The sequence below is a fragment of the Festucalex cinctus genome, chromosome 13 (genome assembly GCF_051991245.1).
Source record: "Festucalex cinctus isolate MCC-2025b chromosome 13, RoL_Fcin_1.0, whole genome shotgun sequence".
Classification (NCBI taxonomy): domain Eukaryota; kingdom Metazoa; phylum Chordata; class Actinopteri; order Syngnathiformes; family Syngnathidae; genus Festucalex; species Festucalex cinctus.
Window position 1 is genome coordinate 27,292,008 of NC_135423.1, and position 12,732 is coordinate 27,304,739.

The following is a 12,732-nucleotide window of genomic DNA, read 5'->3' on the forward strand; positions in this document are numbered from 1 at the left end:
GCGACCGCTGCGAGGTCCCTATTGTTTTTGTAAAAATTATTATTATTATTATTATTATTATTATTATTATTATTATTATTATTAGGGCCCGAGCAGCGACCGCTGCGAGGTCCCTATTGTTTTTGTAAAAATTATTATTATTATTATTATTATTATTATTCTTTATTCTCCGCAAACAATCGCGATTTTGGGTACCTAAATATTCACGAAAACTCACCGAACTTTGCACACTCCTCAGGTCCGGCGAAAAATTTTATATTATGAAGTCGTTATAACAACGCGACTCTATAGCGCCCCCTAGCATAGAAAAATAAAAACCAAGCCCGGCACGTTTGAGCTAGAGCAACGAAAATTGGTAGGCACGTGTAGCACACCGAGACGCACAAAAAAGTCTATTGGGACCATGTTGCTAAAATGTACAGGAAGTGAGCTATGAATTTTTTAATGTCCAATTTTGGCCTATTTTGGCACATTCACTGTGGTCATGCTTTTTCCCCCTATGCAAACATTTTTCATCCCATTGACTTCAAACTTGGCATTTATCATCTCAAGACCTAAGAGAACAGCTGGGCAAAAAGTCTTGCCTTTTCGAAATACTATATGACGGGGGCGGGTCATCAAATATTGCCTTTAAAATTTCATTTGTCCAGAAAGAGCAAATGCTGAATAACTCCCATGTACAAGCTCCAAAAAATCTCAAACTTCTCAGGCAACGTAATAGTCACGGCCTGAAAACATCTATATGACAAAATTCAGTTCTACATATAGCGCCACCTAGTGGTTACAATAAATGTCGTACTTTACGTTTTTAGCTACTGTGCTGAGCTCGTTGAAGGGATCCAGTTGAAAATTGGTCAGAAAAGCCTTAAGATGTTGATGATGCCCCACACCGAATATTGTAACTTTTCGCCAAAGGGCGTGGCCGCTACGGTGACGCAAAGTCTGAAGATTTTTCGTGACAATAAAAGCTGCATTAACTTGACCGAGATGATCCTATCTTCTCAAAATTTCACACATTTGATGAGAGTCCAGCTCTAAAGACATCTACTAACTTACATTTCATCTAACTGATAGCGCCACCTAGTGGCAATTTTTTTTCTTACGAATTTTCTTCTACGTTTTTCTCCAAACACGTTAACTGGACCTACCTCATATTTGCTCAGATGAGGGTTTCGGCCTTCATGATGTCACAACACGAAGTTTGTGAGTTTTCGCGAATTGCTGTGGGCGTGGCTAAGCGCTGTTCGCCAAGAAAACGCCAGTTTTGAGGGTCTAAACATGCACAGAAACTCCTGAAACTTGGCACACACATCTGGCCTGGTAAAATGAGCAATATTTTATTGTTGATTGTGCTATTTTTACAAAAATGACTCAATAGCGCCCCCTCGAAATTTTTAATGAAGCAGCCCCGGTTGTACGTTTAAGCAAGAACGACGAATATTTTTAGGTGTATGAGGGAGCCCAAGACCTACAAAAAAGTCTCTTGTACCCATATGCTAAAATGAACAGGAAGTGAGCTACGAATTTTTGAATGTCCCATTTTTGACGATTTTTGCACATTCACAGGGGGCAGACTTTTGCCCACTTCTCCTATACGTTTCATCCGACTGAGTTAAGACTTGGCCTGGACCATGTCAAGACCTGAGCCAACGACAGGGGGAAAAATTTTGACTTTTCGAAATACTATATGATGAGGGCGGGGCATCAAAATGTGTGTTTCGCAATGAAAAATGATATGCTTGATAACTCCCCGGTACATGCTCCAAAAAATCCCAAACTTGACATGTATGTTTATCGTCAAGGCCTGAAGTTATCTCTATGACAACATTCAGTTATATATGCAGCGCCACCTAGCCCTTGAGGCATAAAAAAAAAATACCCCACATACGGTATTTTGTACAAAAAATGTAAACTCATTCTAAGTGTGATAACTAAGTCATTTATGAATATTCTTTTAGTTTCCACCACTCAAAATGTTCACTGGCATCAGACATCCAAACATATATATATTTTTATTTATTTTTGATAGCCTTTATGGACATTAAAAGCAATATCGTGAATGAAGGATATGCTTAATAACTCCACGGTACATGCTCCAAAAAAAATCCCACACTTGACATGTATGCTTATAATCAAGGCCTGAAGGTATCTCTATGACAACATTCAGTTATAAATACAGCGCCACCTAGCCCTTGAGGCATTTATATATATATATATATATATATATATATATAAAAACCCACATACGGTGTTTTGTACAAAAAATGTACACTCATTCTAAGTGTGATAACTAAGTCATTTATGAATATTCTTTTAGTTTCCACCACTCAAATTGTTCACTGGCTTCACACCGATCCAAACGTATGTACGTTTCCATTTTGTTTTATTCATTTTTGATTGCCCCTTTGGACAATAAAAGTAACATTGTGCAATGAGTACAACGAGCGATGATGTGTATATACACTTTTACAAAAAATACCAATCAGGGCAACTCATTGCCTAAAAATAAAAAAGGACGCTGATTTTTGCAGGTCTTAACAACCACCAAAACCCGTTGAGCTTGACACACACTGGCAAAAAAAAATATTCTACATGTAAACGTTTATTATGCCATTTTCAAAGAAATTTTGCTTCCAATATGCCAGTACCCCAACGTGCAAGGACCCCAACGTGGCCCGGGCTGCGAGGGCCCTTTATAGCTGCTCGCAGCTCTAGTTATTATTATTCTTTATTCTCCGCAAACAATCGCGATTTTGGGTACCTAAATATTCACGAAAACTCACCGAACTTTGCACACTCCTCAGGTCCGGCGAAAAATTTGATATTATGAAGTCGTTATAACAACGCGACTCTATAGCGCCCCCTAGCGTAGAAAAATAAAAACCAAGCCCGGCACGTTTGAGCTAGAGCAACGAAAATTGGCAGGCACGTGTAGCACCCCGAGACGCACAAAAAAGTCTATTGGGACCATGTACCTAAAATGTACAGGAAGTGAGCTATGAATTTTTTAATGTCCAATTTTGGCCTATTTTGGCACATTCACTGTAGTCATGCTTTTTCACCCTTTGCAAACATTTTTCATCCAATTGACTTCAAACTTGGCATTTATCATCTCAAGACCTGAGAGAACAGCTGGGCAAAACATCTTGCCTTTTCGAAATACTATATGACGGGGGCGGAGCATCAAATATTGACTTTAAAATTTCATTTGTCCAGAAAGAGCAAATGCTGAATAACTCCCATGTACAAGCTCCAAAAAATCTCAAACTTCTCAGGCAACGTAATAGTCACGGCCTGAAAACATCTATATGACAAAATTCAGTTATACATATAGCGCCACCTTGTGGTTACAATAAATGTCATACTTTACGTTTTTAGCTACTGTGCTGAGCTCGTTGAAGGGATCCATTTGAAAATTGGTCAGAAAAGCCTTAAGATGTTGATCATGCCCCACACCGAATATTGTAACTTTTCGCCAAAGGACGTGGCCGCTACGGTGACGCTAAGTCTGAAGATTTTTCGTGAAAATAAAAGCTGCATTAACTTGACCGAGATGATCCTATCTTCTCAAAATTTCACACATTTGATGAGAGTCCAGCCCTAAAGACATCTACTGACTTATATTTCATCTAACTGATAGCGCCACCTAGTGGCAATTTTTTTTCTTACGAATTTTCTTCTACGTTTTTCTCCAAACACGTTAACTGGACCTACCTCATATTTGCTCAGATGAGGGTTTCGGCCTTCATGATGTCACAACACGAAGTTTGTGAGTTTTCGCGAATTGCTGTGGGCGTGGCTAAGCGCTGTTCGCCAAGAAAACAACGCCAGTTTTGAGGGTCTAAACATGCACAGAAACTCATGAAACTTGGCACACACATCTGGCCTGGTAAAATGAGCAATATTTTATTGTTGATTGTGCTATTTTTACAAAAATTACTCAATAGCGCCCCCTAGAAGTTTTTAACGAAGCAGCCCCGGTTGTACGTTTAAGCAAGAACGACGAATATTTTTAGGTGTATGAGGGAGCCCAAGACCTACAAAAAAGTCTCTTGGACCCATATGCTAAAATGAACAGGAAGTGAGCTACGAATTTTTGAATGTCCCATTTTTGACGATTTTTGCACATTCACAGGGGGCAGATTTTTGCCCACTTCTCCGACACGTTTCATCCGACTGAGTCAAGACTTGGCCTGGACCATGTCAAGACCTGAGCCAACGACAGGGGGAAAAATTTTGTCTTTTCGAAATACTATATGATGAGGGCGGGGCATCAAATTTTGTGTTTCGCAATGAAAAAGGATATGCTTGATAACTCCCCGGTACATGCTCCAAAAAATCCCAAACTTGACATGTATGTTTATCGTCAAGGCCTGAAGTTATCTCTGTGACAACATTCAGTTATATATGCAGCGCCACCTAGCCCTTGAGGAATAAAAAAAAAATACCCCACATACGGTATTTTGTACAAAAAATGTACACTCATTCTAAGTGTGATAACTCAGTCATTTATGAATATTCTTTTAGTTTCCACCACTCAAATTGTTCACTGGCTTCACACCGATCCAAACGTATGTACATTTCCATTTTGTTTTATTCATTTTTGATTGCCCCTTTGGACAATAAAAGTAACATTGTGCAATGAGTACAACGAGCGATGATGTGTATATACACTTTAACAAAAAATACCAATCAGGGCAACTCATTGCCTAAAAATAAAAAATAAGACACTGATTTTTGCAGATCTTAACAATCACCAAAACCCATTGAGCTTGACACACTCATCACACCTGGCAAAAAAAAAAAAAAAAAAATCCACGTTTATCATGCCATTTTCAAAGAAATTCTGCTTCCAATGTGCCAGTACCCCAATGTGCAAGTTCCCCAACGTGCAAGTACCCCAACGTGGCCCGGGCTGCGAGGGCCCTTTATAGCTGCTCGCAGCTCTAGTTATTATTATTATTATTATTAGGGCCCGAGCAGCGACTGCTGCGAGGTCCCTCTTGTTTTTGTAAGAATTAGGGCCCGAGCAGCGACCGCTGCCAGGTCCCTATTGTTTTTCGTTCTAATTATTATTATTATTAGGGCCCGAGCAGCGACCGCTGCAGGTCTTCTTCTTCTTCTTCTTCTCCGTAATCGATCGCATTTTTGAGGGCCTAAACATTTACGAAAACTCACCAAACTTTGCAGTCTCTTCGGGCCCGGCGAAAAATTTGATATTATGTAGTTGTCATAACAAAGCGACTCTATAGCGCCCCCTAGCATAGAAAAATGAAAACCAATCCCGGCCCGTTTGACCTAGAGCTACGAAAATTGCCAGGCACGTGTAGCACCCCGAGACGCACAAAAAAAGTCAGTGGAAGCCATTTCCTAAAATGTACAGGAAGTGAGCTATGAATTTTTGAATGTCCAATTTTGGCCCATTTTGGCACATTCACTGTTTGCTTTTTCCCCCTTTGCAAACATTTTTCATCCAATTGACTTAAAACTTGGCATTTATCATCTCAAGACCTGAGAGAACAACTGGGCAAAAAATCTTGCCTTTTCGAATTACTATATGACGGGGGCGGGGCATCAAATATTGCCTTTAAAAATTCATTTGTCCAGAAAGACAAAATGCTGAATAACTCCCATGTACAAGCTCCAAAAAATCTCAAACTTCTCAGGCAACTTAATAGTCACGTCCTGAAAACATCTATATCATAAAATTATGTTATATATATAGCGCCACCTAGTGGTGACAATAAATGTCATACTTTACGTTTTTAGCAACTGTGCCAAGCTCTTTGAAGGGATCCAGTTGAAAATTGGTCAGACAAGCCTTAAGATGTTGATCATGCCCCACACCGAATATTGTAACTTTTCGCCAGAGGGCGTGGCCGCTACGGTGCCGCAAAGTCTGGTAATTTTTCGTGACAATAAAAGCTGCTTTAACTTGACCCAGATGATCCTATCTTCTCAAAATTTCACACATTTGATGAGAGTCCAGCCCTTAAGACATCTACGAACTTATATTTCATCTTACTGATAGCGCCACCTACTGGCAATTTTTTTTCTTACGATTTTTCTTCAATGTTTTTCTCCAACCACATTAACTGCACCTACCTCATATTTGCTCAGATGAGGGTTTAGGTCTTCATGATGTCACAACACAAAGTTTGTGAGTTTTCGCGAATCGCTATGGGCGTGGCTAAGCGCAGTTCGCCAAGAAAACAACACCAATTTTGAGGCCCTAAACTGGCACAGAAACGCATGAAACTTGGCACACACCTCTGGCCTGGCAAAATGAACGATATTTTATCCTGGATTGTGCTATTTTTAGAAAAATGACTCAATAGCGCCCCCTAGAAAATTTTAATGAAGCAGCCCCGGTTGTACGTTTAAGCAAGATCGACGAAAATTTTTAGGTGTATGAGGGAGCCCAAGACCTACAAAAAAAGTCTCTCGGACCCATCTGCTAAAATGAACAGGAAGTGAGCTACGAATTTCTGAATGTCCCATTTTTTACGATTTTAGCACATTTACAGGGGGCATACTTTTGCCCACTTATCCTACACGTTTCATCCAATTGACTTCAGACTTGACCTGGGCTATGTCAAGACCTGAGCCAACGACAGGAAAAATCTTGACTTTTCAAAATACTGTATGATGAGGGCGGGGCATAAAAATTTGTGTTTCGCAATGAAAAATGATATGCTTAATAACTCCCCGGTTCATGCTCCAAAAAATCCCAAACTTGACATGTATGTTTATAGTCAAGGCCTGAAGGTATCTCTATGATATCAAATATTGCCTTTAAAATTTCATTTGTCCAGAAAGACAAAAGGCTTAATAACTCCCATGTACAAGCTCCAAAAAATCTCAAACTTCTCATGCAACTTAATAGTCACGGCCTGAAAACATCTATATAATAAAATTCAGTTATACTTTTAGCGCCACCTAGTGGTGACAATAAATGTCATACTTTACGTTTTTAGCTACTGTGCCAAGCTCGTTGAAGGGATCCAGTTGAAAATGGGTCAGAAAAGCCTTAAGATGTTGATCATGCCCCACGCCGAATATTGTAACTTTTCGCCAAAGGGCGTGGCCGTTACGGTGCCGCAAAGTCTGAAGATTTTTCGTGACAATAAAAGTTGCTTAAACTTGACCCAGATGGTCCAATCTTCTCAAAATTTCACACATTTGATGAGAGTCCAGCCCTTAAGACATCTACAAACTTATATTTCATCGTACTTATAGCGCCACCTAGTGGCAATTTTTTTTCTTACGAATTTTCTTCAACGTTTCTCTCCAAACACGTTAACTGGACCTACCTCATATTTGCTCAGAAGAGGGTTTCGGCCTTCATGATGTCACAACACGAAGTTTGTGAGTTTTCGCGAAACGCTGTGGGCGTGGCGAAGCACTGTTCGCCAAGAAAACAACGCCGATTTTGAGGGTCTAAACATGCACAGAAACTCATGAAACTTGGCACACACATCTGGCCTGGTAAAATGAGTAATATTTTATCATGTATTGTGCTATTTTTACAAAAATGACTCAATAGCGCCCCCTAGAAATATTTAACGAAGCAGCCCCGGTTGTACGTTTAAGCGAGATCTTTGGAAATTTTTAGGTGTATGATGGAGCCCAAGACCTACAAAAAAGTCTCTTGGACCTATATGCTAAAATGAACAGGAAGTGAGCGACGAATTTTTTAATGTCCCGTTTTTTACGATTTTAGCACATTTACAGGGGACATACTTTTGCCCACTTCTCCTACACGTTTCATCCGACTGAGTTAAGACTTGACCTGGACCATGTCAAGACCTGAGCCAACGACAGGGGGAAAAATCTTGACTTTTCGAAATACTATATGATGAGGGAGGGGCATCAAAGTTTGTGTTATGCACTGAAAAAGGATATGCTTAATAACTCCCCGGTACATGCTCCAAAAAATCCCAAACTTGACATGTATGTTTATAGTCAAGGCCTGAGGTATCTCTATGACAACATTCAGTTATATATGCAGCGCCGCTTAGCCCTTGAGGCATGAAAAAAAAAATACCCCACTTACGGTATTTTTACCAAAATTGTAAACTCATTCTCAGTGTGATAACTAAGTCATTTATGAATATTCTTTTACTTTCCACCACTCAAAATGTTCACTGGCATCAGACCGATCCAAACATAGGTATTTTTTATTTAGTTTTATTTATTTTTGATAGCCTCTATGGATGTTAAAAGCAGTATCGTGAATGAAGGATATGCTTAATAACTCCCCGGTACATGCTTCAAAAAAATCCCAAACTTGGCATGTATATTTATAGTCAAGGCCTGAAGGTATCTCTATGACAAAATTCAGTTATAAATACAGCGCCACCTAGTCCTTGAGGCATTAAAAACAAACAAAAAACAAAAAAAACACTTTCGGGATTTTGTACAAAATTTGTGAACTCATTGTAAGTATTATAACTTAGTCATTTATGAATATTCTTTTACTTTCCACTACTCAAGATGTTCACTGGTATCAGACCGATCCAAACATATGTACTTTTTTATTTTGTTTTATTTATTTTTGATAGCCTCTATGGACAATAAAAGCAATATCGTGCAATGAGTATGAGCGATGATGGGTATATATACTTTTGGAAAAAATACCAAACAGGTCAACTCATTCCCAAAAAAAAAAAAAAAGACGCTGATTTTTGCAGATCTTAATCACCAAAACAAAAAAATCCACATGTAAAGGTTTATCATGCCATGTTCAAAGAAATTTTGCTCCTAATGTGCCAGTACCCCAATGTGTGAGTACCCCAACGTGCAAGTACCCCAACGTGCAAGTACCCCAACGTGGCCCGGGCTGCGAGGGCCCTTTATAGCTGCTAGCAGCTCTAGTTATAGTTAGTTTCAGTTAGTTTTGTAAACATAAAATGTAATTTCAGTTAGTTTTCATTTTTTAAAAAGCATTTTCGTCTTTATTTTATTTCGGTAACAATATTGTTTTTTGACTTATAGTTTTAGTTTTTTCATTAGTTTTAGTTAATTAAAATAACCTTTAATGGCACCTGTTTTTCGATACCCTCCCTTCTTACTTTGACCATCTCCAAACATTTTTGTTTTGTTTATTTTATTTGAACTGAGTCAAATGCCATTTTTAAGCATATGTCGCGGGCCACTGAAAAATGGACGGCGGGCCGCAAATGGCACCCGGGCCGTAGTTCGGACACCACTGACTTAAACTATCATGTTTTGATTACCTGTTTTGATCAGCTTGCTCCAGTCAAAACCAAAACAGATTTATTTAATTTATTTGTCACTGCTATGCCAATCACTTTTATTTTTGTAGTCTAGGAGTCTTCTGAAAAGCTATATACAAATGAATATTATTTTTAAATGACCAAAATACATTTCTTTTCTATCTATCAAAACAAGTCATTGTTATTCTATGTTAGGCTGTTCTTATCGGTTATTATGAATGGAACATATTAGCTTTTATTCTATATTTTGTTGTAGTTGATAGCACAAAATATTGAACCAGACTTAAACCAAACACACTTAAAGCCTAAAATAGCCTTAAAGTTAGGCATAATTTTAAACTACCGTATTTTCCGCACTATAAGACGCACCTAAAAGCCTTCAATTTTTTCAAAAGCTGACCATGCGCCTTATAATCCGGTGTGCCTTAGATATGGATCAATATTGAGCCGCAACAGGTTTCGCTGTCAAGACACTATCGTTGACCCTGCACGAACGGTGACGCGCATGCGCAGAAGATCCCGGATTCTTGGATCGCTAGCTAAAACTCATATTTTACCTCAGAGAAAATAATAAAACAGCTGTTTATTCATTTTCGGAGTGAATGGAGTTGTCAGAAAGCTGGTTTATAATCTTTTAATAAAGTTTGACTGACCTATCTGACTGATTTGTTGACATTCACTTTAGCACAGCACCCTCTAATGGATGCATAACGTAACCCCAGCCTCTACTGTAGCGCCTTATATATGGGAAAAGTTTTAAAATATGTCATTCATTGAAGGTGCGCCTTATAATGTGGTGTGCCTTATATATGGAAAAAGTTTTAAAATATGTCATTCATTGAAGGTGCGCCTTATATATGGAAAAAGTTTTACCATATGTCATTCATTGAAGGTGCGCCCTATAATGCGGTGCACCTTTTATACGGAAAAGTTTTAACATATGTCATTCTTTGAAGGTGCGCCTTATAATGCGGTGTGCCTTATATATGGAAACCGTTTTAAAATATGTCATTCATTGGAGGTGCGCCTTATATATGGAAAAAGTTTTAACATATGTAATTCACTGAAGGTGCGCCTTATAATGCGGTGCACCTTATAGTGTAGAGAAAGTTTTAGAAATATGTCTTTCATTGAAGGTGCGCCTTATACAGTGGAACCTGACGGATAACACGGGCTGAGGGCTGAGCAGATGTCACCAAAAGTTAAAATATGGATGATGTCACTATCATGAATAATGTGAACCTGTGCCATGTATTAACAAATGAATGCAACGATGCAATGATTGTTTGAGATAATCGCTATGTCACACAAAACTGGTATGTCACACAACACTAGTCTGAAATGTCTTTGGTGTAAGTGTCAACTTCATTAGCGTTTAAACATGCCCCATAATTGGTAAATATACTTGTGAACCAGCAGCCAGCATAACACACAACACACACTCACTTGTCATTGGTTTTGTGGTTTTAACATACCATGTATTTTGTTTGGAGTTTGGTTTGAATTTTTATGTTAATCAATAGTGGTGTGGGGTATTATGAGTAAAAAGCTTTGAAGGGATTTTATTCACAAATGGGAAGTGCAGGTTATTTTAAAATCATATATGTTTTATCAGCATAAAAAATTAGACCTTGTCAACGAATGTGTTCCGCAAAACTGATAAGGTCACAAGTTAAGAGGAACTGAAAAGAGGAAGTAAGCACCAGACATTTAGAACTCAGCAGTTCAAACTTTGGTACAGACTGACTGGAACACACTCATCTGTGCTTAGTCATGCTATGTTCAGCATCCCGAGGGTATAAATTGGCGGGGACAAAACGAGGCGGGCGTGCAAAAAAGGAGCGAAGCTCTCTCTCTCGGCCAAGAGGGACATTTTTCGTCTCTGTGCCCCATTTACCCCTATATGCTAAATGAGGAAGTAGTTCTAACAAGCAAAATAAGAGTAATTTGTGGTAGACACATTGTCTTGATTGGCTGTTAGAAGATAATAGTTCCCCTTGTTTTGATCAGTTTTATTAAATTAAACAGCCGGGATAGTAAATGGTAAACTTCCTCAATTATTTTCTTTGAGCTACTAGTTTAGCTCAAAGATAATTAGGCCCAGGTGGTTCATCACAGAATAGCTACCTGTCGTGACCACCCAGCAAAGGAATAATTCTTTTTCAAAGCTTTTGCCCTTCTTTTTGGTTTTTGATTTTTCTTTTCTTTTTATTTTTTTTTCTTGTTTCTTCAATTGATGATCTGGAGTAAGGAGCAACAAATTGTGAGTACATGTGATTCTGTTCTGTTTGAATTTATGATGTGAATCATTATTTTTTGTCATTAATCAACATATATTCATTATTGCACAAATTTTGCTTTGCTATTGGTTTGAACACTGATCAAGTAATAAATCAAGAAAGACAAGAAGTAGTTTAGAGTTTTTATGTGTATGGTCACATTAATCATTGATTTTTTAAACCCAACCTTCACTTTCCTGCTTTAACACTTTTCTCTCACTATTTGAGTCATACTTAGAGATACCTTATTGAATAGATAATAGTTCCATCTACATGTTGGCTGCGTTCCCAAAAATTCCTGAAAGGTTATTTCGGCTTACATAAACAAATAAAACAAGCCCTTACGGTCCTAACAAGGACAGTAAAACATGTTTAGGTCATTCTAAGTGCAATCGATCATAAGAAAAGGAGCCGCTGTAAAAAGAGTGTGATTAGATTTATATCCTTAAATCATCAAAGGTTACTCTTTAAGGGTGTAGTCTAATGGAAGTTGGGGCTGACATTCTAAAACTAGGGCGGTGAGAACCTAAACGAATCCTTTTCGACGCCAGCTTGAAGCGCCCCCGTCACCTCGGTAAATCCCGTGTTACTACGGTTGGAGCCAAAGGGGGGGGGGGGGCCTTAACCCTTTGTAACGGAGAGTTGGCCAGGTAAGCGAGATCAGACAAACCTCTACTTACGAACGTCTCTTCATATGAAATTTTCGAGTTACGAAAGGCCTCAACGGGAAAATATTGCTTCTTGTTACGAAAGAAATTTCTAGATACGAAAGGTAAAAATACATTACCGAACGCAACATACTTTCGGCTATGGCTATTACCTACCATAGGTACCTATGAGCGTAAATACTAGTTCGGTGTTCGTGCATCGTTCTGGCATCCCATTGGCTAAGAGGAACCTCTACCATAGGTATCTATGAGCGTATACTAGATCGGTGTTTGTGCATGTTTCTGGCATCCCATTGGCTAAGAGGAACCTCTACCAAAGGTATCTATGAGCGTATACTAGATCGGTGTCTATACAGCGTCCTCATCATTCATCCCGCGGCCCATGAGGTGTTCCGATAGTTTTTCGTAAACGTATGAACTAACGGCCAACGAATTTGTGCAAAAATTCAAACAATTGGTGATTGATGAAGGCACATTAAGTTTTTAATTGCGACGAGACGGGCCTTTTTTTGAAAAAGATGACTCGCCATACCGGAAGTTTCCATG